This window comes from Trichechus manatus, unplaced genomic scaffold, assembly GCF_000243295.1.
Source record: "Trichechus manatus latirostris isolate Lorelei unplaced genomic scaffold, TriManLat1.0 scaffold00157, whole genome shotgun sequence".
NCBI lineage: Eukaryota > Metazoa > Chordata > Mammalia > Sirenia > Trichechidae > Trichechus > Trichechus manatus.
This window is the reverse complement of record NW_004444093.1, coordinates 5,508,980-5,515,175: the sequence shown is the minus strand read 5'-3', so window position 1 is coordinate 5,515,175 and position 6,196 is coordinate 5,508,980.

Sequence of the window (6,196 nt, the reverse complement as noted above, 5' to 3'; positions counted from 1 at the left end):
ACATCAACCAGAGACTTCATCAGCCTGAGACCAGAAGAACTAGATGGTGCGCGGCTACCACCAGTGACTGCCCTGACAGGGAACACAACAGAGAGTCCCAGATGGAGCAGGAGAAAGGTGGGGTGCAGAACTCAAATTCTAGTAAGAAGGCCAGACTTAATGGTCTGACTGAGAGTGGAGGAACCCCAGAAAGCATGGCCCCTGTATTCTCTATCAGCCCAGAACTAAAAGAATTTCCGAGGCCAGTTCTTCAGATAGGTATTGGATTGGACTGTGGGACATAAAGTGATACTCGTGAGGAGTGTGCCTCTTAGCTCAAGTAGATAAAAGAGACTAAATGGGCAGCTTCTGTCTGGAGGTGTGATGGGAAGGCAGAGAGGGTTAGTCGCTGGTTGAAGGTTGAATGGACGTGGGGAATCAGGGGTGTAAAGGAGGAGTGTGCTGTTACAGCATGGGGAGAGCAATTAGATTCACATAACAATGTATGTATAAATTTTCTCGTGGGAAAAATAAAAAATAATTCAGTGGTAAGTGCAAGGAATGAAAAGCTTCTATGGTTATCTTTACAGTGGATATGAAGCTTGAGCTGAGTCTTTAAAAGTGAATAGTGAGAAATTAGAACCTCATGCATTGATGGTGGGAATGTAAAATGGTACAGCACTGTCGAAAACAGTTTGGCAGTTCCCTAAAAAGTTAAAATAGAAATCTGAGTGCCTTTGGACAGACACTGAGGGCCAGGGAGAGGTGTTCCTGCCAGCACACCTGGGGAAAGGCTGTCCTGATGGAAGAACTGTATCCTGGGTGTTCTTGAGCTTGAATTGTAACTGTTACTTCCCTAACAAACTCCATAATTGTGAGTAAAAAAAAAAGAAAAAAAATAACTTTTTAAAAGCCAAAGTAGTTTATTAAGAAAGCAAAGAGACAGCCGACAAAAAGAGAGAAAATTATTTGGGAAACATATATCTGATAAAGGTTTAATATGCAGGATATATAAAGAACTCCTACAGCTCAACAACAAAAAGATATCTTTGGTGTAATTGATTATTTTTTCTGTGGCCTTTCTAGCTATGATCTTGTAATTCCCACCCAGGTGACTGGGTGGGATTGTGTAATAGGGTAATTATGGCCCACCAAGGGGATTGGTCAGTTTTGCCTTAAAAGAGAGCCAATTCCAGAGCAGAGAGGAGGATTCTACCACCACCAAGGAAGAACAGCCAGAAGTGGAGAGTACGTCCTTTGGACCCAGGATCCCTGTGCTGAGAAGCTCCTGGAAGCAGAAGAAAGAGATGTAACCTTGAAGATGGTGAGAAGCAGTGGCAGGAGAGACCCGACAGCAGAGACCAGGCAGCAGGAGACAGAGTGGTGGGCTTCCCAGCCTATGGAGAGAGAAAACTGAATGCCTTCGGGTATAGGCCGAGGGCCAGGGAGAGGTGTGCCTGCAAGCACAGCTGGGGCAAGGCTATCCTGATGGAAGAACTGTATCCTGAGTGTTTCTGAGCCTGAACTGTAACTGTTACTTCCCTAATAAACCTCCTAATCGTCAGTATGGTCTGTGAGTTCTGTGTGGCCATTGCAATGAATTATTGAACCCAGCAGAGATGTAGAGAGTGCTGTGTGAGGGGCGGTTGGAGTCAGTTGGTAAAGATGGCAGAAAGAGGAGGCATGTCTGACCTCCAACTCATAGGAATCAGCCTTGGGCTGTTGATCTTGGTTCTCCTTTCCCCTTGTGAAGTTAGAGGAGGTCAGACACTGCCCCCATGCCATTTTCACAACAACCCAACTAAAAAAAAGGGCAAAGGACTCGAATAGGCATTTCTCCAGAGAATATATACAAATGGCCAATAAGCATCATTAATCATTAAGGAAATGCAAATCAAAACCACATGAGATGGAAACTTGAATTGGTGTATGTTTTTGCTGTGCATATTCTCAACAACAACAAAAATAAATTATTTTTTAAAAAGCCACACGAGAAACTGATAATACCTTGTATGTTTGTTATATGTCTATAGCTATAATAATAAGAACCACATGAGATAAACCTTCACATCCTCTAGGATGACTACATCAGAAAAACGGCAAATTACAAGTATTGAAGAGGATGAGGATAAATTGGAACCCTCATGCATTGTCGGTAGGTGGGAATGTAAAATGGTGTAGCCACTGTGGAAACATCTCATTACAGATCAGCATTAATAGCTCAACATTTGATAATAGGGAACACTAACTCTGAACCCCAACTAAGCAAAATGTTATCCCAAATAAAATAATCCCATTCTTGTTATTAGTATACCCATATTACAAAAAAAAAAGTACTCAATTATTATTATTATAGTTTAAATTTCGTCAATAAAAATTTTGTGGAAATTTGTTTTTTTCTCGTTATGCAAGCACCTACATAATATCCTTATTTTATTTTGTAGCCCACAAAGCCTAAAGTATTTACTATCTTTACAGAAAAAGTTTGCTGACCCCTGGTCTAAAGGGTTGCATAGAACTGGATTCTTTCAGGTTAAGTGTGCCAACAACCTCTGAGAGGGAATCAGAGTGGCCCCTAGTGGAAGGATCATTCTGCTGAGAACTTTACTAATGATACTCCAGAGTGCTCTGAAATCAAGGGGAAACAAGAGAATTTGCCTTTCAGCCCATAAGTAGCTAAGTGACAAGAAAAGTGGACGAATAAACTAAAACTGCATTAGAAAACGGCAAGGGTAACATGACCACATTTTAAAACATAGGGATAATGAAATGGGTAAATACTTTCTACAGTGGTCGATAGATAGAGCTTCTGGATATGGCAGCTCAGCTTCATTCAAGATATCATCCTATGAAGAAGTGTGTCCTAGTTATCTAGTGCTGCCGTAACAGAAATACCACATGTGGATGGTTCTAATGAAGAGAAGTTTACTTCCTCACGGTCAAAGTAGGCTAAAAGTCCAAATTCAGGGCGTCAGCTCCAGGGGAAGTCTTTCTCTCTCTGTCGGCCTTCTCATCAGTGTTCCCCCAGACTAGGAACTTCTCTGCGCAGGGACCCCAGTCCAAAGGACGCGCTCTGCTCCTGGCACTGCTTTCTTGATGGTATGAGGTCCCCCTGTCTCACTGCTCACTTCTGTCTTTTGTATCTCAAGACATTGCCTCAGGACACAATCCAATCTTGTAGACAGTCCTGCCTTACTAACACAACTGTCACCCATCCTACCTCATTAACATCACAGAGGCAGGATTTACAATTTATAGGAAAACCACACAATACCAGGAATCATGGCCCAGCCAAATTGATACACACATTTTTGGGGGGACATAATTCAATCCATGACAAAGTGATTATTGATACTTTAGTATGGAAAATTACAATTGGGATATGAGCATTATTATATTAGTGAATATAGTAGCAAAGTAACAGGAAGGGAAAAATCAATGAGCTCCTCTTTGTTTCAGGGAGATAAACTTAGAAATACATGTAGAATATGGGGGAATGCTGACTGAGAACTGATTAGAGAAAACTTACTGTATAGGAGGAAAGACCTCATGGAACTAGGTTAGTAAGTAAATGCAGTAGAAATTGAAAAGGTCAACCAGTCCTTGTAGAAAGAACGCATTTGAGTACTGCTGACCTTACTAAGACATCATACAAGTCCATATCTACATTGTCCTCTCTCTTTTACCCTTGGTATTATTACTGGAAAACAATCAAGGACTGGAGGAAGGGGCAGAAGCTTGTTCTTCTGTTGCCCTCAGTAAGGCAGCCTGGGTTCAGCAATATATGATGACTGCTTGGCCTAACCATCACCTGGCAGGTTGGGCCTGCCCAGATCAGGGAGAACAAAATGTCAACAGTGGGTCCCAAGGTTGTGTCCTCTGTGCAAAGACAGGCCCAAGGCTAGGAAATAAGGAATCCAGACAAGTTGCTCAAAAAGCCTTATCAGACCTTGGTGTCTAAATTGCAATTATTTCAGAAGAATCTAAGTATAAAACTATCTGGAAACTCTGGCAATAAGCAAGCTAAGGTAGAAGCCCCCCCCCCCTTTTTTTTAAATGCTTCCTTGTTATTTCTCCATGCATTTCCATTTTGTTATTTCTCAACATTTAGGAACATTTTTAGTAAACTTTTAAGCTTGTCTCAGCTGTGTTAATGAGGAAAAAGGAAAGTACTTAAACAAATTTTATTACGAGTAATTCCAAACATATACAAAAGAATAACGTAATTAACCCATGCACATATCACATCACCCAGCTTCAACAAACACCAACACATGGCCAATCTTGTTTCATCTTTATCCCCGCACCCTATTCCCTGCGGGGTCAGTGATGGTTCAGTGGTAGGATTCTCACCTTCCATGCGGGAGACCTGGTTCGATTCCTGGCCAATCCACACCTCAACGTGCAGCTACCACTCATCTGTCAGTGGAGGCTTGGGTGTTGCTATAATGCTGAGCAGGTCTCAGTGGAGCTTCTAGACCAAGACCTCTAGGAAGAAAGGCCTGGCAACCTACTTCCAAAAATCAGCCAGTGAAAAACCCTATGGTTCACAATGGTGCAATCCTAGGAATGGTGTGTTTCATCCCATTGTGCATGGGGTTGCCATGAGCTGGGGACTGACTCAACAGCAGCTAACAACAACAACATCCTAGTCCCCACTGTATTATTCCCCCACTGCATTATTCTGAAGCAAAAGGAGGTATTCTGGTCCATCTTTAAGAGGAATTTTTAGAGAAGAGCATAGTGTCTTAGTAGCAGAATAGTGGTAGCATTTGAAATCCAATCACTCCTCCATATTCCAAGATTGATATTTCTTTCTGGTGCTAGAATTTACTTTGGATGGCCTCAGTTTCCCTATCTGCAAAACGAAGAAAATGGACTAAATCGTAACAGTGAAATGGGACCTTGGCTTGAGTCAAAAGACCTGGTTTAAGAATGCTGGCTCTATGTCGGTGAGTATGTGGGGAGATTGGAACCCTTATCCACTGCTGGTAGGAATGTAAAATGGTGTAATCACTGGGGAAAACAGTATGGAAATTCCTCAAAAATTAACAATAGAATTACCATATGACCCAGCAATTCCACTCCTATGTGTATACCCTAGAGACCTAAAAGCAATGACACAAACAGACATATGTACACTGATATTTATTGCAGTGTTATTTACAATAGCAAAAAGGTGGAAACAATCCAAGTGTCCATCAACAGATGAATGGATAAACAAAATGTGGTACATACATACAATGGAATACTACCCAGCTTTAAAGAAAAACGAAGTCCTGATATATGCTACGATATGGATGAATCTTGAAGACATTATGCTGAGTGAAATAAGTCTCAATCACAAAACGACAAATATTGTATGATCTCACTTATAAGAAATGACAAGAAAAGGTAATAATTACATAGAGACCAATGATTACTAGTGGTTACCAGGGGCAGGGAGGCAAAGGGGGACTCATTCACTGGGAAGTAGTGAATTTTTGTCTATGGTGATTGGAAAATTGGCACTGACTAAGGGTAGTGGTTACACAGCTAGACTAAAGTAACTGTTACCATCAAGCTGTATGCCAGGTTAAAAAAAAAAAGGTGAAATGGCAAATAAAGCATTGTATATAATTTTACAATTATAACAGCCAAAAGAAAAAGGCTGCACCTGTTGATACTATAATACTTAGGTACAACTAAATACTTCATCGGATTAGTTTCCTTGGTTCAAAGATTTAGAGTCATGGCTTCATAGGTCTATCCAGTCAATTGGCTCAACATTGTTTTTAGAGTTTTTGTTTTACCTCCTCATTTGATGAGTAGTGCCTGAGGTCTTAAAAGCTTGTGCGCAGCCACCCAAGATACAACTGGTCTCTATTCGCTTGGAACAGCCGACGAAGAAAACCCATGAATCGGCAAATGAAATGTCTGCAGGTTTAACTACTACCTTTATTACCATGAGACCAGAAGAAATGGATGATGCCCAACTACCATTACAAGACATTTTGATCATCCAACAGATCCATATCAAAAGGAGGAAAAGCAGGGAACAGACCTTCAAATTCATATGGAAACCAGACTTACTGGATCCACTGAGACCGGAACCCCCAAATCTAATGCCTGGAAATAATCTTTAAACCTTGAACTGAAAGTATCCCATTAAGTCATTGTTAAACTAAATAACAGCTTAGCCCAATTAATAAAGAATGTTTGCCTTGAGCATTGTGTC